The following is a 27,168-nucleotide window of genomic DNA, read 5'->3' as shown; positions in this document are numbered from 1 at the left end:
ATGGAATAAAATTTAATGGAATGGAATGGAATGGAATGGAATGGAATGGAATCGAATGGAATGGAATGGAATGGAATGGAATGGAATGGAATGGAATGGAATGGAATCGACCCGAGTAGAATGGAATGGATTGGAATGGAATGTAATGGAATGGAATGGAATGGAATGGAATGGAATGGAATGGAATCAACTCGAGTAGAATGGAATTGATAGGAATGGACTGGAATGGAATGGAATGGAATGGAACGGAATGGAATGGAATGGAATGGAATGTAAAGGAATGGAATGGAATGGAATAGATTGGAATCAACCCGAGTAGAACGGAATGGAATGGAATGGAATGGAATGCAATAGAATGGAATGGAAAGGAATGGAATGGAATGGAATGGAATGGAATGGAATGGAATCAAAAGGAATGGAATGGAATGGAATGGAATGGAATGGAATGGAACGGAATGGAATCAACCCGAGTAGAATGGAATGGATAGGAATGGACTGGAATGGAATGGAATGGAATGGAATGGAATGGAATGGAATGGAATGGAATGGAATGGAATCAACCCGAGTAGAATGGAATGGATTGAAATGGAATGGAATGGAATCGAATGGAATGGAATGGAATGGAATGGAATCAACCCAAGTAGAACGGAATGGATTGGAATGGAATGGAATGGAATGGAATCGTATGGAATCGAAAGGAATGGAATGGAATGGAATGGAATGGAATGGAATGGAATGGAATGGAATGGAATGAAATCAACCCGAGTAGAACGTAATGGAATGGAATGGAATGGAAAGGAATGGAATGGAATGGAATGGAATAAAATTTAATGGAATGGAATGGAATGGAATGGAATGGAATGGAATGGAATGGAATGGAATGGAATGGAATCAACCCGAGTAGAATGGAATGGATTGGAATGGAACGGAATGGAATGGAATGGAATGGAATGGAATGGAATCAACCCGAGTAGAATGGAATGGATTGGATTGGAATGGAATGGAATGGAATCGAACGGAATGGAATGGAATGGAATGGAATGGAATGGAATGGAATGGAATGGAATGGAATGGAATGAAATTTAATGGAATGGAATGGAATGGAATCGAATGGAATCGAATGGAATCGAATGGAATGGAATCTAATAGAATGGAATCAACCCGAGTAGAACGGAATGGAATGGAATGGAATGGAAAGGAATGGAATGGAATGGAATGGAATGGAATGGAATGGAATGGAATGGAATGGAATGGAATCCAATGGAATGGAAAGGAATGGAATGGAATGGAATGGAATGGAATGGAATGGATTGGAATGGAATGGAATCGAATCGAATGGAACGGAATGGAATGGAATGGAATGGAATGGAATGGAATCCAATGGAATGGAATGGAATCGAATGGAATCAACCCGAGTAGAATGGAATGGATTGGAATGGACTGGAATGGAATGGACTGGAATGGAATGGAAAGGAATGGAATCAACCCGAGTAGAACGGAATGGATTGAAATGGAATGGAATGGAATCGAATGGCATAGAATGGAATGGAATGGAATGGAATGCAATGGAAAGGAATGAATTCAACCAGAGTAGAACGGAATGGAATGGAATGGAATGGAATGGAATGGAATGGAATCAACCCGAGAAGAATGGAATGGATTGGAATGGACTGGAATGGAATGGAATGGAATGGAATGGAATCAAATCAAGCCGAGTAGAATGGAATGGATTGGAATGGACTGGAATGGAATGGAATGGAATGGAATGGAATGGAATGGAATGGAATGGAATCAAATCAACCCGAGTAGAATGGAATGGATTGGAATGGAATGGAATGGAATGGAATGGAATGGAATGGAATGGAATGGAATGAAATGGAATGGAGTGGAATAGAATGGAATGTAATGGAATGGAATCAACCCGAGTAGAATGGAATGGATTGGAATGGAATGGAATGGAATGGAATGGAATGGAATGGAATGGAATGGAATGGAATGGAATCAACCCGAGTAGAATGGAATGGATTGGAACGGACTGGACTGGACTGGAATGGAATGGAATGGAATCAAATCAACCCGAGTAGAATGGAATGGATTGGAATGGAATGGAATGGAATCAAATGGAATGGAATGGAATGGAATTGAATGGAATGGAATGGAATGGAATGGAATGGAATGGAATGGAATGGAATGGAATGGAATGGAATGGAATGGAATGGAATGGAATCAACCCGAGTAGAATGGAATGGATTGGAATGGAATGGAATGGAATGGAATCGAATGGAATCGAATGGAATGGAATGGAATGGAATGGAATGGAATGGAATGGATTCGAATGGAATCGAATGGAATGGAATGGAATGGAATGGAATGGAATGGAATGGAATCAACCCTAGTAGAACGGAATGGAATGGAATGGAATGGAACGCAATGGAATTTAATGGAATGGAATGGAATGGAAGGGAATTTAAAGGAATGGAATGGAATGGAATCGAATGGAATCGAATGGAATGGAATGGAATGGAATGGAATGGAATGCAATGGAATGGAATGGAATGGAATGGAATGGAATCAACCCGAGTAGAACGGAAAGGATTGGAATGGAATGGAATGGAATGGAATCGAATGGAATGGAATGGAATGGAATGGAATGGAAAGGAAAGGAATGGAATGGAATGGAATGGAATAAACTTTAATGGAATGGAATGGAATGGAATGGAATGGAATGGAATCGAATGGAATGGAATGGAATGGAATGGAATGGAATGGAATGGAATGGAATCGACCCGAGTAGAATGGAATGGATTGGAATGGAATGTAATGGAATGGAATGGAATGGAATGGAATGGAATGGAATGGAATCAACTCGAGTAGAATGGAATTGATAGGAATGGACTGGAATGGAATGGAATGGAATGGAACGGAATGGAATGGAATGGAATGGAATGTAAAGGAATGGAATGGAATGGAATAGATTGGAATCAACCCGAGTAGAACGGAATGGAATGGAATGGAATGGAATGCAATAGAATGGAATGGAATGGAATGGAATGGAATGGAATGGAATGGAATGGAATGGAATCAAAAGGAATGGAATGGAATGGAATGGAATGGAATGGAATGGAACGGAATGGAATCAACCCGAGTAGAATGGAATGGATAGGAATGGACTGGAATGGAATGGAATGGAATGGAATGGAATGGAATGGAATGGAATGGAATGGAATCAACCCGAGTAGAATGGAATGGATTGAAATGGAATGGAATGGAATCGAATGGAATGGAATGGAATGGAATGGAATCTACCCGAGTAGAACGGAATGGATTGGAATGGAATGGAATGGAATGGAATCGTATGGAATCGAAAGGAATGGAATGGAATGGAATGGAATGGAATGGAATGGAATGGAATGGAATGGAATGCAATGAAATCAACCCGAGTAGAACGTAATGGAATGGAATGGAATGGAATGGAATGGAAAGGAATGGAATGGAATGGAATGGAATAAAATTTAATGGAATGGAATGGAATGGAATGGAATTGAATGGAATCAACCCGAGTTGAATGGAATGGATTGGAATGGAATGGAATGGAATGGAATGGAATGGAATGGAATGGAATGGAATCAACCCGAGTTGAATGGAATGGATTGGAATGGAATGGAATGGAATGGAATGGAATGGAATGGAATGGAATGGAATGGAATGGAATGGAATGGAATCAACCAGAGTAGAACGGAATGGATTGGAATGGAATGGAATCGAATGGAATGGAATGGAATGGAATCGAGTGGAATGGAATGGAATGGAATGGAATGGAATGGAATGGAATGGAATGAAATCAACCCGAGTACAACGTAATGGAATGGAATGGAATGGAATGGAAAGGAAAGGAATGGAATGGAATGGAATGGAATAAAATTTAATGGAATGGAATGGAATGGAATGGAATGGAATGGAACCGAATTGAATGGAATGGAATGGAATGGAATGGAATGGAATGGAATGGAATGGAATGGAATCAACCCGAGTAGAATGGAATGGATTGGAATGGAATGGAATGGAATGGAATGGAATGGAATGGAATGGAATGGAATCAACCCGAGTAGAATGGAATGGATTGGAATGGAATGGAATGGAATGGAATGGAATGGAATGGAATGGAATGGAATGGAATCAACCCGAGTAGAATGGAATGGATTGGAATGGACTGGAATGGAATGGAATGGAATGGAACGGAATGGAATGGAATGGAATGGAATGGAATGTAACGGAATGGAATGGAATGGAATAGATTGGAATCAACCCGAGTAGAACAGAATGGAATGGAATGGAATGGAATGCAATAGAATGGAATGGAATGGAATGGAATGGAATGGAATGGAATGGATTGGAATGGAATGGAATGGAATGGAATCGAAAGGAATGGAATGGAATGGAATGGAATGGAATGGAATGGAATGGAATGGAATGGAATCAACCCGAGTAGAATGGAATGGATTGGAATGGACTTGAATGGAATGGAATGGAATGGAATGGAAAGGAATGGAATGGAATGGAATGGAATAGAATGGAATCAACCCGAGGAGAATGGAATGGATTGAAATGGAATGGAATGGAATGGAATGTAATGTAATGGAATGGAATGGGATGGAATGGAATCAACCCGAGTAGAACGGAATGGATTGGAATGGAATGGAATGGAATGGAATCGTATGGAATGGAAAGGAATGGAATGGAATGGAATGGAATGGAATGGAATGGAAAGGAATGGAATGGAATGGAATGGAATAAAATTTAATGGAATGGAATGGAATGCAATGGAATGGAATGGAATCAACCCGAGTTGAATGGAATGGATTGGATTGGAATGGAATGGAATGGAATGGAATGGAATGGAATGGAATGGAATGGAATCAACCCGAGTAGAATGGAATGCATTGGAATGGAATGGAATGGAATGGAATGGAATGGAATGGAATGGAATGGAATCAACCCGAGTAGAATGGAATGGATTGGAATGGAACGGAATGGAATGGAATGGAATGGAATGGAATGGAATGGAATGGAATGGAATCAACCCGAGTAGAACGGAATGGATTGGAATGGAATGGAATGGAATGGAATGGAATGGAATCAACCCGAGTAGAATGGAGTGGATTGGAGTGGAACGGAATGGAATGGAATGGAATTGAATGGAATCGAATGGAATGGAATGGAATGGAATGGAATGGAATGGAATGGAATGGAATCAACCCGAGTAGAACGGAATGGAATGGAATGGAATGGAATGGAATGGAATGGAATGGAATGGAATGGAATGGAATTTAATGGAATGGAATGGAATGGAATCGAATGGAATCGAATGGAATGGAATGGATTGGAATGGAATGGAATGGAATCAAATCAACCCGAGTTGAATGGAATGGATTGGAATGGAATGGAATGGAATGGAATGGAATGGAATGGAAAGGAATGGAATGGAATGGAATGGAATGGAATGGAATGGAATCAAATCAACCCGAGTAGAATGGACTGGATTGGAATGGAATGGAATGGAATGGAATTGAATGGAATCCAATGGAATGGAATGGAATGGAATGGAATGGAATGGAATGGAATGGAATGGAATGGAATGGAATGGAATGGAATGGAATGGAATCAACCCGAGTAGAACGGAATGGAATGGAATGGAATGGAATGGAATGGAATGGAATGGAATGGAATGGAATGGAATGGAATGGAATCGAATGGAATGGAATGGAATGGAATGGAATGGAATGGAATGGAATGGAATGGAACGGAATGGAATCAACCCGAGCAGAATGGAATGGATAGGAATGGACTGGAATGGAATGGAATGGAATGGAATGGAATGGAATGGAATGGAATGGAATCAACCCGAGTAGAATGGAATGGATTGAAATGGAATGGAATGGAATGGAATGGAATCAACCCGAGTAGAACGGAATGGATTGGAATGGAATGGAATGGAATGGAATCGTATGGAATCGAAAGGAATGGAATGGAATGGAATGGAATGGAATGGAATGGAATGGAATGGAATGGAATGGAATGGAATGAAATCAACCCGAGTAGAACGTAATGGAATGGAATGGAATGGAATGGAATGGAAAGGAATGGAATGGAATGGAATGGAATAAAATTTAATGGAATGGAATGGAATGGAATGGAATCGAATGGAATGGAAAGGAATGGAATGGAATGGAATGGAATGGAATGGTATCAACCCAAGTAGAATGGAATGGTTTGGAATGGAATGTAATGGAATGGAATGGAATGGAATGGAATCAACCCGAGTAGAATGGAATGGATTGGAATGGACTGGAATGGAATGGAATGGAATGGAACGGAATGGAATGGAATGGAATGGAATAGAATGTAACGGAATAGAATGGAATGGAATAGATTGGAATCAACCCGAGTAGAACGGAATGGAATGGAATGGAATGGAATGCAATAGAATGGAATGGAATGGAATGGAATGGAATGGAATGGAATGGATTGGAATGGAATGGAATGGAATGGAATGGAATGGAATGGAATGGAATGGAATCGAAAGGAATGGAATGGAATGGAATGGAATCAACCCGAGTAGAATGGAATGGATTGGAATGGACTGGAATGGAATGGAATGGAATTGAATGCAATGGAATGGAATGGAATGGAATCAACCCGAGTAGAATGGAATGGATTGAAATGGAATGGAATGGAATCGAATGGAATGGAATGGAATGGAATGGAATCAACCCGAGTAGAACGGAATTGATTGGAATGGAATGGAATGGAATGGAATCGTATGGAATCGAAGGGAATGGAATGGAATGGAATGGAATGGAATGGAATGGAACGGAATGGAATCAACCCGAGTAGAATGGAATGGATAGGAATGGACTGGAATGGAATGGAATGGAATGGAATGGAATGGAATGGAATGGAATGGAATGGAATGGAATCAACCCGAGTAGAATGGAATGGATTGAAATGGAATGGAATGGAATCGAATGGAATGGAATGGAATGGAATGGAATCAACCCAAGTAGAACGGAATGGATTGGAATGGAATGGAATGGAATGGAATCGTATGGAATCGAAAGGAATGGAATGGAATGGAATGGAATGGAATGGAATGGAATGGAATGGAATGGAATGAAATCAACCCGAGTAGAACGTAATGGAATGGAATGGAATGGAAAGGAATGGAATGGAATGGAATGGAATAAAATTTAATGGAATGGAATGGAATGGAATGGAATGGAATGGAATGGAATGGAATGGAATGGAATGGAATCAACCCGAGTAGAATGGAATGGATTGGAATGGAACGGAATGGAATGGAATGGAATGGAATGGAATGGAATCAACCCGAGTAGAATGGAATGGATTGGATTGGAATGGAATGGAATGGAATCGAACGGAATGGAATGGAATGGAATGGAATGGAATGGAATGGAATGGAATGGAATGGAATGGAATGAAATTTAATGGAATGGAATGGAATGGAATCGAATGGAATCGAATGGAATCGAATGGAATGGAATCTAATAGAATGGAATCAACCCGAGTAGAACGGAATGGAATGGAATGGAATGGAAAGGAATGGAATGGAATGGAATGGAATGGAATGGAATGGAATGGAATGGAATGGAATGGAATGGAATCCAATGGAATGGAAAGGAATGGAATGGAATGGAATGGAATGGAATGGAATGGATTGGAATGGAATGGAATCGAATCGAATGGAACGGAATGGAATGGAATGGAATGGAATGGAATGGAATCCAATGGAATGGAATGGAATCGAATGGAATCAACCCGAGTAGAATGGAATGGATTGGAATGGACTGGAATGGAATGGACTGGAATGGAATGGAAAGGAATGGAATCAACCCGAGTAGAACGGAATGGATTGAAATGGAATGGAATGGAATCGAATGGCATAGAATGGAATGGAATGGAATGGAATGCAATGGAAAGGAATGAATTCAACCAGAGTAGAACGGAATGGAATGGAATGGAATGGAATGGAATGGAATGGAATCAACCCGAGAAGAATGGAATGGATTGGAATGGACTGGAATGGAATGGAATGGAATGGAATGGAATCAAATCAAGCCGAGTAGAATGGAATGGATTGGAATGGACTGGAATGGAATGGAATGGAATGGAATGGAATGGAATGGAATGGAATGGAATCAAATCAACCCGAGTAGAATGGAATGGATTGGAATGGAATGGAATGGAATGGAATGGAATGGAATGGAATGGAATGGAATGAAATGGAATGGAGTGGAATAGAATGGAATGTAATGGAATGGAATCAACCCGAGTAGAATGGAATGGATTGGAATGGAATGGAATGGAATGGAATGGAATGGAATGGAATGGAATGGAATGGAATGGAATGGAATCAACCCGAGTAGAATGGAATGGATTGGAACGGACTGGACTGGACTGGAATGGAATGGAATGGAATCAAATCAACCCGAGTAGAATGGAATGGATTGGAATGGAATGGAATGGAATCAAATGGAATGGAATGGAATGGAATTGAATGGAATGGAATGGAATGGAATGGAATGGAATGGAATGGAATGGAATGGAATGGAATGGAATGGAATGGAATGGAATGGAATCAACCCGAGTAGAATGGAATGGATTGGAATGGAATGGAATGGAATGGAATCGAATGGAATCGAATGGAATGGAATGGAATGGAATGGAATGGAATGGAATGGATTCGAATGGAATCGAATGGAATGGAATGGAATGGAATGGAATGGAATGGAATGGAATCAACCCTAGTAGAACGGAATGGAATGGAATGGAATGGAACGCAATGGAATTTAATGGAATGGAATGGAATGGAAGGGAATTTAAAGGAATGGAATGGAATGGAATCGAATGGAATCGAATGGAATGGAATGGAATGGAATGGAATGGAATGCAATGGAATGGAATGGAATGGAATGGAATGGAATCAACCCGAGTAGAACGGAAAGGATTGGAATGGAATGGAATGGAATGGAATCGAATGGAATGGAATGGAATGGAATGGAATGGAAAGGAAAGGAATGGAATGGAATGGAATGGAATAAACTTTAATGGAATGGAATGGAATGGAATGGAATGGAATGGAATCGAATGGAATGGAATGGAATGGAATGGAATGGAATGGAATGGAATGGAATCGACCCGAGTAGAATGGAATGGATTGGAATGGAATGTAATGGAATGGAATGGAATGGAATGGAATGGAATGGAATGGAATCAACTCGAGTAGAATGGAATTGATAGGAATGGACTGGAATGGAATGGAATGGAATGGAACGGAATGGAATGGAATGGAATGGAATGTAAAGGAATGGAATGGAATGGAATAGATTGGAATCAACCCGAGTAGAACGGAATGGAATGGAATGGAATGGAATGCAATAGAATGGAATGGAATGGAATGGAATGGAATGGAATGGAATGGAATGGAATGGAATCAAAAGGAATGGAATGGAATGGAATGGAATGGAATGGAATGGAACGGAATGGAATCAACCCGAGTAGAATGGAATGGATAGGAATGGACTGGAATGGAATGGAATGGAATGGAATGGAATGGAATGGAATGGAATGGAATGGAATCAACCCGAGTAGAATGGAATGGATTGAAATGGAATGGAATGGAATCGAATGGAATGGAATGGAATGGAATGGAATCTACCCGAGTAGAACGGAATGGATTGGAATGGAATGGAATGGAATGGAATCGTATGGAATCGAAAGGAATGGAATGGAATGGAATGGAATGGAATGGAATGGAATGGAATGGAATGGAATGCAATGAAATCAACCCGAGTAGAACGTAATGGAATGGAATGGAATGGAATGGAATGGAAAGGAATGGAATGGAATGGAATGGAATAAAATTTAATGGAATGGAATGGAATGGAATGGAATTGAATGGAATCAACCCGAGTTGAATGGAATGGATTGGAATGGAATGGAATGGAATGGAATGGAATGGAATGGAATGGAATGGAATCAACCCGAGTTGAATGGAATGGATTGGAATGGAATGGAATGGAATGGAATGGAATGGAATGGAATGGAATGGAATGGAATGGAATGGAATGGAATCAACCAGAGTAGAACGGAATGGATTGGAATGGAATGGAATCGAATGGAATGGAATGGAATGGAATCGAGTGGAATGGAATGGAATGGAATGGAATGGAATGGAATGGAATGGAATGAAATCAACCCGAGTACAACGTAATGGAATGGAATGGAATGGAATGGAAAGGAAAGGAATGGAATGGAATGGAATGGAATAAAATTTAATGGAATGGAATGGAATGGAATGGAATGGAATGGAACCGAATTGAATGGAATGGAATGGAATGGAATGGAATGGAATGGAATGGAATGGAATGGAATCAACCCGAGTAGAATGGAATGGATTGGAATGGAATGGAATGGAATGGAATGGAATGGAATGGAATGGAATGGAATCAACCCGAGTAGAATGGAATGGATTGGAATGGAATGGAATGGAATGGAATGGAATGGAATGGAATGGAATGGAATGGAATCAACCCGAGTAGAATGGAATGGATTGGAATGGACTGGAATGGAATGGAATGGAATGGAACGGAATGGAATGGAATGGAATGGAATGGAATGTAACGGAATGGAATGGAATGGAATAGATTGGAATCAACCCGAGTAGAACAGAATGGAATGGAATGGAATGGAATGCAATAGAATGGAATGGAATGGAATGGAATGGAATGGAATGGAATGGATTGGAATGGAATGGAATGGAATGGAATCGAAAGGAATGGAATGGAATGGAATGGAATGGAATGGAATGGAATGGAATGGAATGGAATCAACCCGAGTAGAATGGAATGGATTGGAATGGACTTGAATGGAATGGAATGGAATGGAATGGAAAGGAATGGAATGGAATGGAATGGAATAGAATGGAATCAACCCGAGGAGAATGGAATGGATTGAAATGGAATGGAATGGAATGGAATGTAATGGAATGGAATGGAATGGGATGGAATGGAATCAACCCGAGTAGAACGGAATGGATTGGAATGGAATGGAATGGAATGGAATCGTATGGAATGGAAAGGAATGGAATGGAATGGAATGGAATGGAATGGAATGGAAAGGAATGGAATGGAATGGAATGGAATAAAATTTAATGGAATGGAATGGAATGCAATGGAATGGAATGGAATCAACCCGAGTTGAATGGAATGGATTGGATTGGAATGGAATGGAATGGAATGGAATGGAATGGAATGGAATGGAATGGAATCAACCCGAGTAGAATGGAATGCATTGGAATGGAATGGAATGGAATGGAATGGAATGGAATGGAATGGAATGGAATCAACCCGAGTAGAATGGAATGGATTGGAATGGAACGGAATGGAATGGAATGGAATGGAATGGAATGGAATGGAATGGAATGGAATCAACCCGAGTAGAACGGAATGGATTGGAATGGAATGGAATGGAATGGAATGGAATGGAATCAACCCGAGTAGAATGGAGTGGATTGGAGTGGAACGGAATGGAATGGAATGGAATTGAATGGAATCGAATGGAATGGAATGGAATGGAATGGAATGGAATGGAATGGAATGGAATCAACCCGAGTAGAACGGAATGGAATGGAATGGAATGGAATGGAATGGAATGGAATGGAATGGAATGGAATGGAATTTAATGGAATGGAATGGAATGGAATCGAATGGAATCGAATGGAATGGAATGGATTGGAATGGAATGGAATGGAATCAAATCAACCCGAGTTGAATGGAATGGATTGGAATGGAATGGAATGGAATGGAATGGAATGGAATGGAAAGGAATGGAATGGAATGGAATGGAATGGAATGGAATGGAATCAAATCAACCCGAGTAGAATGGACTGGATTGGAATGGAATGGAATGGAATGGAATTGAATGGAATCCAATGGAATGGAATGGAATGGAATGGAATGGAATGGAATGGAATGGAATGGAATGGAATGGAATGGAATGGAATGGAATGGAATCAACCCGAGTAGAACGGAATGGAATGGAATGGAATGGAATGGAATGGAATGGAATGGAATGGAATGGAATGGAATGGAATGGAATCGAATGGAATGGAATGGAATGGAATGGAATGGAATGGAATGGAATGGAATGGAACGGAATGGAATCAACCCGAGCAGAATGGAATGGATAGGAATGGACTGGAATGGAATGGAATGGAATGGAATGGAATGGAATGGAATGGAATGGAATCAACCCGAGTAGAATGGAATGGATTGAAATGGAATGGAATGGAATGGAATGGAATCAACCCGAGTAGAACGGAATGGATTGGAATGGAATGGAATGGAATGGAATCGTATGGAATCGAAAGGAATGGAATGGAATGGAATGGAATGGAATGGAATGGAATGGAATGGAATGGAATGGAATGGAATGAAATCAACCCGAGTAGAACGTAATGGAATGGAATGGAATGGAATGGAATGGAAAGGAATGGAATGGAATGGAATGGAATAAAATTTAATGGAATGGAATGGAATGGAATGGAATCGAATGGAATGGAAAGGAATGGAATGGAATGGAATGGAATGGAATGGTATCAACCCAAGTAGAATGGAATGGTTTGGAATGGAATGTAATGGAATGGAATGGAATGGAATGGAATCAACCCGAGTAGAATGGAATGGATTGGAATGGACTGGAATGGAATGGAATGGAATGGAACGGAATGGAATGGAATGGAATGGAATAGAATGTAACGGAATAGAATGGAATGGAATAGATTGGAATCAACCCGAGTAGAACGGAATGGAATGGAATGGAATGGAATGCAATAGAATGGAATGGAATGGAATGGAATGGAATGGAATGGAATGGATTGGAATGGAATGGAATGGAATGGAATGGAATGGAATGGAATGGAATGGAATCGAAAGGAATGGAATGGAATGGAATGGAATCAACCCGAGTAGAATGGAATGGATTGGAATGGACTGGAATGGAATGGAATGGAATTGAATGCAATGGAATGGAATGGAATGGAATCAACCCGAGTAGAATGGAATGGATTGAAATGGAATGGAATGGAATCGAATGGAATGGAATGGAATGGAATGGAATCAACCCGAGTAGAACGGAATTGATTGGAATGGAATGGAATGGAATGGAATCGTATGGAATCGAAGGGAATGGAATGGAATGGAATGGAATGGAATGGAATGGAATGGAATGGAATGGAATGGAATGGAATGGAATGGAATGGAATGGAATGAAATCAACCCGAGTAGAACGTAATGGAATGGAATGGAATGGAAAGGAATGGAATGGAATGGAATGGAATAAAATTTAATGGAATGGAATGGAATGGAATGGAATGGAATGGAATTGAATGGAATCAACCCGAGTTGAATGGAATGGATTGGAATGGAATGGAATGGAATGGAATGGAATGGAATGGAATGGAATGGAATGGAATGGAATGGAATAGAATGGAATGGAATGGAATCAACCCGAGTAGAATGGAATGGATTGGAATGGAATGGAATGGAATGGAATGAAAAGGAATGGAATCAACCCGAGTAGAATGGAATGGATTGGAATGGAACGGAATGGAATGGAATGGAATGGAATGGAATGGAATGGAATGGAATGGAATGGAATGGAATCAACCCGAGTAGAATGGAATGGATTGGATTGGAATGGAATGGAATGGAATCGAACGGAATGGAATGGGATGGAATGGAATGGAATGGAAAGGAATGGAATGGAATGGAGTGGAATGAAATTTAATGGAACGGAATGGAATGGAATCGAATGGAATCGAATGGAATCGAATGGAATGGAATGGAATAGAATGGAATCAACCCGAGTAGAACGGAATGGAATGGAATGGAATGGAATGGAATGGAATGGAATCCAATGGAATGGAAAGGAATGGAATGGAATGGAATGGAATGGAATGGAATGGAATGGATTGGAATGGAATGGAATCGAATCGAATGGAACAGAATGGAATGGAATGGAATGGAATGGAATCCAATGGAATGGAATGGAATCGAATGGAATCAACCCTAGTAGAATGGAATGGATTGGAATGGACTGGAATGGAATGGAATGGAATGCAATGGAATGGAATGGAATCAACCCGAGTAGAACGGAATGGATTGAAATGGAATGGAATGGAATCGAATGGCATAGAATGGAATGGAATGGAATGGAATGCAATGGAAAGGAATGAATTCAACCAGAGTAGAACGGAATGGAATGGAATGGAATGGAATGGAATGGAATGGAATGGAATGGAATGGAATGAAAAGAACCGGAGTAGAAAGGAATGGAATGGAATGGAATGGAATGGAATGGAATGGAATGGAATGGAATGGAATGGAATGGAACGGAACGGAATGGAATGGAATCATCAACCCGAGTAGAACGGAATGTAATGGAATGCAATGGAATGGAACGGAATTCAATGGAATAGAATGGAATGGAATGGAATGGAGTGGAATGGAATGGAATAAAATGGAATCGAATGGAATCGAGAGGAATAGAATGGAATAGAATGGAATCAACCCTAGCAGAACGGAATGGACTGGAATGGAATGGAATGGAATGGAATGGAATGGAATGGAATGGAATGGCATGGAACGGAATGGAATCGAATAGAATGGAATGGAATGGAATGGAATGGAGTGGAAATCAACCCGAGTAGAACGGAACGGAATGGAATGGAATGGAAAGGAAAGGAATGGAATGGAATGGAATGGAATGGAATGGAATGGAATGGAATGGAATGGAATGGAATGGAATGGAATGGAATCGAATGGAACGGAATGGTCAACCCGAGTAGAACGGAATGGAATGGAATGGAAAGGAATGGAATGGAATGGAATGGAATGAACCCGAGTAGAACGGAATGGAATGGAATGGAATGGAATGGAATGGAATGGAATGGAATGGAATGGAATGGAATTTAATGGAATGGAATGGAATGGAATCGAATGGAATCGAATGGAATGGAATGGAATGGAATGGAATGGAATGGAATCAAATCAACCCGAGTTGAATGGAATGGATTGGAATGGAATGGAATGGAATGGAATGGAATGGAATGGAATGGAATGGAATGGAATGGAATGGAATCAAATCAACCCGAATAGAATGGACTGGATTGGAATGGAATGGAATGGAATGGAATTGAATGGAATCCAATGGAATGGAATGGAATGGAATGGAATGGAATGGAATGGAATGGAATGGAATGGAATGGAATCAACCCGAGTAGAACGGAATGGAATGGAATGGAATGGAATGGAATGGAATGGAATGGAATGGAATGGAATGGAATGGAATGGAATCGAATGGAATGGAATGGAATGGAATGGAATGGAATGGAATGGAATGGAACGGAATGGAATCAACCCGAGCAGAATGGAATGGATAGGAATGGACTGGAATGGAATGGAATGGAATGGAATGGAATGGAATGGAATGGAATGGAATCAACCCGAGTAGAATGGAATGGATTGAAATGGAATGGAATGGAATGGAATGGAATGGAATGGAATGGAATCAACCCGAGTAGAACGGAATGGATTGGAATGGAATGGAATGGAATGGAATCGTATGGAATCGAAAGGAATTGAATGGAATGGAATGGAATGGAATGGAATGGAATGGAATGGAATGGAATGGAATGGAATGGAATGGAATGGAATGGAATGGAATCAAATCAAACCGAGTATAATGGACTGGATTGGAATGGAATGGAATGGAATGGAATTGAATGGAATCCTATGGAATGGAATGGAATGGAATGGAATGGAATGGAATGGAATGGAATGGAATGGAATCAACCCGAGTAGAACGGAATGGAATGGAATGGAATGGAATGGAATGGAATGGAATGGAATGGAATGGAATGGAATGGAATGGATTGGAATGGAATGGAATGGAACGGAATGGAATCAACCCGAGCAGAATGGAATGGATAGGAATGGACTGGAATGGAATGGAATGGAATGGAATGGAATGGAATGGAATGGAATGGAATCAACCCGAGTAGAATGGAATGGATTGAAATGGAATGGAATGGAATGGAATGGAATGGAATGGAATCAACCCGAGTAGAACGGAATGGATTGGAATGGAATGGAATGGAATGGAATCGTATGGAATCGAAAGGAATTGAATGGAATGGAATGGAATGGAATGGAATGGAATGGAATGGAATGAAATCAACCCGAGTAGAACGTAATGGAATGGAATGGAATGGAATGGAATGGAAAGGAATGGAATGGAATGGAATGGAATAAAATTTAATGGAATGGAATGGAATGGAATGGAATCGAATGGAATGGAATGGAATGGAATGGAATGGAATGGAATGGAATGGTATCAACCCAAGTAGAATGGAATGGTTTGGAATGGAATGTAATGGAATGGAATGGAATGGAATGGAATCAACCCGAGTAGAATGGAATGGATTGGAATGGACTGGAATGGAATGGAATGGAATGGAACGGAATGGAATGGAATGGAATGGAATGGAATGTAACGGAATAGAATGGAATGGAATAGATTGGAATCAACCCGAGTAGAACGGAATGGAATGGAATGGAATGGAATGCAATAGAATGGAATGGAATGGAATGGAATGGAATGGAATGGATTGGAATGGAATGGAATGGAATGGAATGGAATGGAATGGAATGGAATGGAATGGAATCGAAAGGAATGGAATGGAATGGAATGGAATGGAATGGAATGGAATGGAATGGAATCAACCCGAGTAGAATGGAATGGATTGGAATGGACTGGAATGGAATGGAATGGAATTGAATGGAATGGAATGGAATGGAATGGAATGGAATCAACCCGAGTAGAATGGAATGGATTGAAATGGAATGGAATGGAATCGAATGGAATGGAATGGAATGGAATGGAATCAACCCGAGTAGAACGGAATTGATTGGAATGGAATGGAATGGAATGGAATCGTATGGAATCGAAAGGAATGGAATGGAATGGAATGGAATGGAATGGAATGGAATGGAATGAAATCAACCCGAGTAGAACGTAATGGAATGGAATGGAATGGAAAGGAATGGAATGGAATGGAATGGAACAAAATTTAATGGAATGGAATGGAATGGAATGGAATGGAATGGAATTGAATGGAATCAACCCGAGTTGAATGGAATGGATTGGAATGGGATGGAATGGAATGGAATGGAATGGAATGGAATAGAATGGAATGGAATGGAATCAACCCGAGTAGAATGGAATGGATTGGAATGGAATGGAATGGAATGGAATGAAATGGAATGGAATCAACCCGAGTAGAATGGAATGGATTGGAATGGAACGGAATGGAATGGAATGGAATGGAATGGAATGGAATGGAATGGAATCAACCCGAGTAGAATGGAATGGATTGGATTGGAATGGAATGGAATGGAATCGAACGGAATGGAATGGAATGGAATGGAAAGGAATGGAATGGAATGGAATGGAATGAAATTTAATGGAATGGAATGGAATGGAATCGAATGGAATCGAATGGAATCGAATGGAATGGAATGGAATAGAATGGAATCAACCCGAGTAGAACGGAATGGAATGGAATGGAATGGAAAGGAATGGAATGGAATGGAATGGAATGGAATGGAATGGAATGGAATCCAATGGAATGGAAAGAAATGGAATGGAATGGAATGGAATGGAATGGAATGGAATGGATTGGAATGGAATGGAATCGAATCGAATGGAACGGAATGGAATGGAATGGAATGGAATGGAATCCAATGGAATGGAATGGAATCGAATGGAATCAACCCTAGTAGAATGGAATGGATTGGAATGGACTGGAATGGAATGGAATGGAATGGAATGGAATGGAATGGAATGGAATGGAATCAACCCGAGTAGAACGGAATGGATTGAAATGGAATGGAATGGAATCGAATGGCATAGAATGGAATGGAATGGAATGGAATGCAATGGAAAGGAATGAATTCAACCAGAGTAGAACGGAATGGAATGGAATGGAATGGAATGGAATGGAATGGAATGGAATGGAATGAAAAGAACCGGAGTAGAAAGGAATGGAATGGAATGGAATGGAATGGAATGGAATGGAATGGAATGGAATGGAATGGAATGGAATGGAATGGAACGGAACGGAATGGAATGGAATCATCAACCCGAGTAGAACGGAATGTAATGGAATGCAATGGAATGGAACGGAATTCAATGGAATAGAATGGAATGGAATGGAATGGAGTGGAATGGAATGGAATAAAATGGAATCGAATGGAATCGAGAGGAATAGAATGGAATAGAATGGAATCAACCCGAGCAGAACGGAATGGACTGGAATGGAATGGAATGGAATGGAATGGAATGGAATGGCATGGAATGGAATGGAATCGAATAGAATGGAATGGAATGGAATGGAATGGAGTGGAAATCAACCCGAGTAGAACGGAACGGAATGGAATGGAATGGAAAGGAAAGGAATGGAATGGAATGGAATGGAATGGAATGGAATGGAATGGAATGGAATGGAATCGAATGGAACGGAATGGTCAACCCGAGTAGAACGGAATGGAATGGAATGGAAAGGAATGGAATGGAATGGAATGGAATGAACCCGAGTAGAACGGAAAGGAATGGAATGGAATGGAATGGAATGGAATGGAATGGAATGGAATGGAATGGAATGGAATGGAATGGAATGGCATGGAATGGAATGATCAAACCGAGTAGAACGGAATGGAATGGAATGGAATGGAAAGGAATGGATTGGAATTGAATGGACCCGAGTAGAACGGAATGTAATGGAATGGAATGGAATGGAATGGAATGGAACGGAATGGAATGGAATGAAATGAACCCGAGTAGAACGGAATGGAATGGAATGGAATGGAATGGAATGGAATGGAATGGAATGGAATGGAATAGAATGGAATGGAATGGAATCAACCCGAGTAGAATGGAATGGATTGGAATGGAATGGAATGGAATGGAATGAAATGGAATGGAATCAACCCGAGTAGAATGGAATGGATTGGAATGGAACGGAATGGAATGGAATGGAATGGAATGGAATGGAATGGAATGGAATGGAATGGAATGGAATCAACCCGAGTAGAATGGAATGGATTGGATTGGAATGGAATGGAATGGAATCGAACGGAATGGAATGGAATGGAATGGAAAGGAATGGAATGGAATGGAATGGAATGCAATTTAATGGAATGGAATGGAATGGAATCGAATGGAATCGAATGGAATCGAATGGAATGGAATGGAATAGAATGGAATCAACCCGAGTAGAACGGAATGGAATGGAATGGAAAGGAATGGAATGGAATGGAATGGAATGAACCCGAGTAGAACGGAAAGGAATGGAATGGAATGGAATGGAATGGAATGGAATGGAATGGAATGGAATGGAATGGAATGGAATGGAATGGAATGGCATGGAATGGAATGATCAAACCGAGTAGAACGGAATGGAATGGAATGGAATGGAAAGGAATGGATTGGAATTGAATGGACCCGAGTAGAACGGAATGTAATGGAATGGAATGGAATGGAATGGAATGGAACGGAATGGAATGGAATGAAATGAACCCGAGTAGAACGGAATGGAATGGAATGGAATGGAATGGAATGGAATGGAATGGAATGGAATAGAATGGAATGGAATGGAATCAACCCGAGTAGAATGGAATGGATTGGAATGGAATGGAATGGAATGGAATGAAATGGAATGGAATCAACCCGAGTAGAATGGAATGGATTGGAATGGAACGGAATGGAATGGAATGGAATGGAATGGAATGGAATGGAATGGAATGGAATGGAATCAACCCGAGTAGAATGGAATGGATTGGATTGGAATGGAATGGAATGGAATCGAACGGAATGGAATGGAATGGAATGGAAAGGAATGGAATGGAATGGAATGGAATGCAATTTAATGGAATGGAATGGAATGGAATCGAATGGAATCGAATGGAATCGAATGGAATGGAATGGAATAGAATGGAATCAACCCGAGTAGAACGGAATGGAATGGAATGGAATGGAAAGGAATGGAATGGAATGGAATGGAATGGAATGGAATGGAATGGAATGGAATGGAATGGAATCCAATGGAATGGAAAGGAATGGAATGGAATGGAATGGAATGGAATGGAATGGAATGGAATGGATTGGAATGGAATGGAATCGAATCGAATGGAACGGAATGGAATGGAATGGAATGGAATGGAATCCAATGGAATGGAATGGAATCGAATGGAATCAACCCTAGTAGAATGGAATGGATTGGAATGGACTGGAATGGAATGGAATGGAATGGAATGGAATGGAATGGAATCAACCCGAGTAGAACGGAATGGATTGAAATGGAATGGAATGGAATCGAATGGCATAGAATGGAATGGAATGGAATGGAATGCAATGGAAAGGAATGAATTCAACCAGAGTAGAACGGAATGGAATGGAATGGAATGGAATGGAATGGAATGGAATGAAAAGAACCGGAGTAGAAAGGAATGGAATGGAATGGAATGGAATGGAATGGAATGGAATGGAATGGAATGGAACGGAACGGAATGGAATGGAATCATCAACCCGAGTAGAACGGAATGTAATGGAATGCAATGGAATGGAACGGAATTCAATAGAATAGAATGGAATGGAATGGAATGGAGTGGAATGGAATGGAATAGAATGGAATCGAATGGAATCGAGAGGAATAGAATGGAATAGAATGGAATCAACCCGAGCAGAACGGAATGGACTGGACTGGAATGGAATGGAATGGAATGGAATGGCATGGAATGGAATGGAATCGAATAGAATGGAATGGAATGGAATGGAATGGAGTGGAAATCAACCCGAGTAGAACGGAACGGAATGGAATGGAATGGAAAGGAAAGGAATGGAATGGAATGGAATGGAATGGAATGGAATCGAATCGAACGGAATGGTCAACCCGAGTAGAACGGAATGGAATGGAATGGAAAGGAATGGAATGGAATGGAATGGAATGAACCCGAGTAGAACGGAAAGGAATGGAATGGAATGGAATGGAATGAAATGGAATGGAATCAACCCGAGTAGAATGGAATGGATTGGAATGGAACGGAATGGAATGTAATGGAATGGAATGGAATGGAATGGAATGGAATCAACCCGAGTAGAATGGAATGGATTGGATTGGAATGGAATGGAATGGAATCGAACGGAATGGAATGGAATGGAATGGAAAGGAATGGAATGGAATGGAATGGAATGAAATTTAATGGAATGGAATGGAATGGAATCGAATGGAATCGAATGGAATCGAATGGAATGGAATGGAATAGAATGGAATCAACCCGAGTAGAATGGAATGGAATGGAATGGAATGGAAAGGAATGGAATGGAATGGAATGGAATGGAATGGAATGGAATGGAATGGAATGGAATCCAATGGAATGGAAAGGAATGGAATGGAATGGAATGGAATGGAATGGAATGGAATGGATTGGAATGGAATCGAATCGAATCGAATGGAACGGAATGGAATGGAATGGAATGGAATGGAATCCAATGGAATGGAATGGAATCGAATGGAATCAACCCTAGTAGAATGGAATGGATTGGAATGGACTAGACTGGAATGGAATGGAATGGAATGGAATGGAATGGAATGGAATCAACCCGAGTAGAACGGAATGGATTGAAATGGAATGGAATGGAATCGAATGGCATAGAATGGAATGGAATGGAATGGAATGCAATGGAAAGGAATGAATTCAACCAGAGTAGAACGGAATGGAATGGAATGGAATGGAATGGAATGGAATGGAATGGAATGGAATGGAATGGAATGAAAAGAACCGGAGTAGAAAGGAATGGAATGGAATGGAATGGAATGGAATGGAATGGAATGGAATGGAACGGAACGGAATGGAATGGAATCATCAACCCGAGTAGAACGGAATGTAATGGAATGCAATGGAATGGAACGGAATTCAATGGAATAGAATGGAATGGAATGGAATGGAGTGGAATGGAATGGAATAGAATGGAATCGAATGGAATCGAGAGGAATAGAATGGAATAGAATGGAATCAACCCGAGCAGAACGGAATGGACTGGAATGGAATGGAATGGAATGGAATGGAATGGAATGGAATGGCATGGAATGGAATGGAATCGAATAGAATGGAATGGAATGGAATGGAATGGAATAGAATCAAATCAACCCGAGTATAATGGACTGGATTGGAATGGAATGGAATGGAATGGAATTGAATGGAATCCTATGGAATGGAATGGAATGGAATGGAATGGAATGGAATGGAATGGAATGGAATGGAATCAACCCGAGTAGAACGGAATGGAATGGAATGGAATGGAATGGAATGGAATGGAATGGAATGGAATGGAATGGAATGGAATGGAATGGAACGGAATGGAATCAACCCGAGCAGAATGGAATGGATAGGAATGGACTGGAATGGAATGGAATGGAATGGAATGGAATGGAATGGAATGGAATGGAATGGAATCAACCCGAGTAGAATGGAATGGATTGAAATGGAATGGAATGGAATGGAATGGAATGGAATGGAATCAACCCGAGTAGAACGGAATGGATTGGAATGGAATGGAATGGAATGGAATCGTATGGAATCGAAAGGAATTGAATGGAATGGAATGGAATGGAATGGAATGGAATGGAATGGAATGAAATCAACCCGAGTAGAACGTAATGGAATGGAATGGAATGGAATGGAATGGAAAGGAATGGAATGGAATGGAATGGAATAAAATATAATGGAATGGAATGGAATGGAATGGAATGGAATGGAATGGAATGGGATGGAATGGAATGGAATGGAATGGAATGGAATGGTATCAACCCAAGTAGAATGGAATGGTTTGGAATGGAATGTAATGGAATGGAATGGAATGGAATGGAATCAACCCGAGTAGAATGGAATGGATTGGAATGGACTGGAATGGAATGGAATGGAATGGAACGGAATGGAATGGAATGGAATGGAATGGAATGTAACGGAATAGAATGGAATGGAATAGATTGGAATCAACCCGAGTAGAACGGAATGGAATGGAATGGAATGGAATGCAATAGAATGGAATGGAATGGAATGGAATGGAATGGAATGGAATGGAATGGAATGGATTGGAATGGAATGGAATGGAATGGAATGGAATGGAATGGAATGGAATGGAATCGAAAGGAATGGAATGGAATGGAATGGAATGGAATGGAATGGAATGGAATGGAATCAACCCGAGTAGAATGGAATGGATTGGAATGGACTGGAATGGAATGGAATGGAATTGAATGGAATGGAATGGAATGGAATGGAATGGAATCAACCCGAGTAGAATGGAATGGATTGAAATGGAATGGAATGGAATCGAATGGAATGGAATGGAATGGAATGGAATCAACCCGAGTAGAACGGAATTGATTGGAATGGAATGGAATGGAATGGAATCGTATGGAATCGAAAGGAATGGAATGGAATGGAATGGAATGGAATGGAATGGAATGGAATGGAATGGAATGAAATCAACCCGAGTAGAACGTAATGGAATGGAATGGAATGGAAAGGAATGGAATGGAATGGAATGGAACAAAATTTAATGGAATGGAATGGAATGGAATGGAATTGAATGGAATCAACCCGAGTTGAATGGAATGGATTGGAATGGGATGGAATGGAATGGAATGGAATGGAATGGAATAGAATGGAATGGAATGGAATCAACCCGAGTAGAATGGAATGGATTGGAATGGAATGGAAAGGAATGGAATGAAATGGAATGGAATCAACCCGAGTAGAAAGGAATGGATTGGAATGGAACGGAATGGAATGGAATGGAATGGAATCGAATGGAATGGAATGGAATCAACCCGAGTAGAATGGAATGGATTGGATTGGAATGGAATGGAATGGAATCGAACGGAATGGAATGGAATGGAATGGAAAGGAATGGAATGGAATGGAATGGAATGAAATTTAATGGAATGGAATGGAATGGAATCGAATGGAATCGAATGGAATCGAATGGAATGGAATGGAATAGAATGGAATCAACCCGAGTAGAACGGAATGGAATGGAATGGAATGGAAAGGAATGGAATGGAATGGAATGGAATGGAATGGAATGGAATGGAATGGAATCCAATGGAATGGAAAGAAATGGAATGGAATGGAATGGAATGGAATGGAATGGATTGGAATGGAATGGAATCGAATCGAATGGAACGGAATGGAATGGAATGGAATGGAATGGAATCCAATGGAATGGAATGGAATCGAATGGAATCAACCCTAGTAGAATGGAATGGATTGGAATGGACTGGAATGGAATGGAATGGAATGGAATGGAATGGAATGGAATGGAATGGAATCAACCCGAGTAGAACGGAATGGATTGAAATGGAATGGAATGGAATCGAATGGCATAGAATGGAATGGAATGGAATGGAATGCAATGGAAAGGAATGAATTCAACCAGAGTAGAACGGAATGGAATGGAATGGAATGGAATGGAATGGAATGGAATGGAATGGAATGAAAAGAACCGGAGTAGAAAGGAATGGAATGGAATGGAATGGAATGGAATGGAATGGAATGGAATGGAATGGAATGGAATGGAATGGAATGGAATGGAATGGAATGGAATGGAACGGAACGGAATGGAATGGAATCATCAACCCGAGTATAACGGAATGTAATGGAATGCAATGGAATGGAACGGAATTCAATGGAATAGAATGGAATGGAATGGAATGGAGTGGAATGGAATGGAATAAAATGGAATCGAATGGAATCGAGAGGAATAGAATGGAATAGAATGGAATCAACCCGAGCAGAACGGAATGGACTGGAATGGAATGGAATGGAATGGAATGGAATGGAATGGCATGGAATGGAATGGAATCGAATAGAATGGAATGGAATGGAATGGAATGGAGTGGAAATCAACCCGAGTAGAACGGAACGGAATGGAATGGAATGGAAAGGAAAGGAATGGAATGGAATGGAATGGAATGGAATGGAATGGAATGGAATGGAATCGAATGGAACGGAATGGTCAACCTGAGTAGAACGGAATGGAATGGAATGGAAAGGAATGGAATGGAATGGAATGGAATGAACCCGAGTAGAACGGAAAGGAATGGAATGGAATGGAATGGAATGGAATGGAATGGAATGGAATGGAATGGAATGGAATGGAATGGCATGGAATGGAATGATCAAACCGAGTAGAACGGAATGGAATGGAATGGAATGGAACAGAATGGATTGGAATTGAATGGACCCGAGTAGAACGGAATGTAATGGAATGGAATGGAATGGAATGGAATGGAACGGAATGGAATGGAATGAAATGAACCCGAGTAGAACGGAATGGACTGGAATGGAATGGAATGGAATGGAATGGAATGGAATGGCATGGAATGGAATGGAATCGAATAGAATGGAATGGAATGGAATGGAATGGAGTGGAAATCAACCCGAGTAGAACGGAACGGAATGGAATGGAATGGAAAGGAAAGGAATGGAATGGAATGGAATGGAATGGAATGGAATGGAATGGAATCGAATGGAACGGAATGGTCAACCTGAGTAGAACGGAATGGAATGGAATGGAAAGGAATGGAATGGAATGGAATGGAATGAACCCGAGTAGAACGGAAAGGAATGGAATGGAATGGAATGGAATGGAATGGAATGGAATGGAATGGAATGGAATGGAATGGAATGGCATGGAATGGAATGATCAAACCGAGTAGAACGGAATGGAATGGAATGGAATGGAAAGGAATGGATTGGAATTGAATGGACCCGAGTAGAACGGAATGTAATGGAATGGAATGGAATGGAATGGAATGGAACGGAATGGAATGGAATGAAATGAACCCGAGTAGAACGGAATGGAATGGAATGGAATGGAATGGAATGGAATGGAATGGAATGGAATAGAATGGAATGGAATGGAATCAACCCGAGTAGAATGGAATGGATTGGAATGGAACGGAATGGAATGTAATGGAATGGAATGGAATGGAATGGAATGGAATCAACCCGAGTAGAATGGAATGGAATGGAATGGAATGGAAAGGAATGGAATGGAATGGAATGGAATGGAATGGAATGGAATGGAATGGAATGGAATGGAATCCAATGGAATGGAAAGGAATGGAATGGAATGGAATGGAATGGAATGGAATGGAATGGAATGGAATGGATTGGAATGGAATGGAATCGAATCGAATGGAACGGAATGGAATGGAATGGAATGGAATGGAATCCAATGGAATGGAATGGAATCGAATGGAATCAACCCTAGTAGAATGGAATGGATTGGAATGGACTGGAATGGAATGGAATGGAATGGAATGGAATGGAATGGAATGGAATCAACCCGAGTAGAACGGAATGGATTGAAATGGAATGGAATGGAATCGAATGGCATAGAATGGAATGGAATGGAATGGAATGCAATGGAAAGGAATGAATTCAACCAGAGTAGAACGGAATGGAATGGAATGGAATGGAATGGAATGGAATGGAATGAAAAGAACCGGAGTAGAAAGGAATGGAATGGAATGGAATGGAATGGAATGGAATGGAATGGAATGGAATGGAATGGAACGGAACGGAATGGAATGGAATCATCAACCCGAGTAGAACGGAATGTAATGGAATGCAATGGAATGGAACGGAATTCAATAGAATAGAATGGAATGGAATGGAATGGAGTGGAATGGAATGGAATAGAATGGAATCGAATGGAATCGAGAGGAATAGAATGGAATAGAATGGAATCAACCCAAGCAGAACGGAATGGACTGGACTGGAATGGAATGGAATGGAATGGAATGGCATGGAATGGAATGGAATCGAATAGAATGGAATGGAATGGAATGGAATGGAGTGGAAAGGAAAGGAACGGAACGGAATGGAATGGAATGGAAAGGAAAGGAATGGAATGGAATGGAATGGAATGGAATGGAATCGAATCGAACGGAATGGTCAA

Source organism: Gorilla gorilla, chromosome 17, assembly GCF_029281585.2.
Source record: "Gorilla gorilla gorilla isolate KB3781 chromosome 17, NHGRI_mGorGor1-v2.1_pri, whole genome shotgun sequence".
Taxonomy (NCBI): domain Eukaryota; kingdom Metazoa; phylum Chordata; class Mammalia; order Primates; family Hominidae; genus Gorilla; species Gorilla gorilla.
This window is presented reverse-complemented; position numbering follows the sequence as displayed.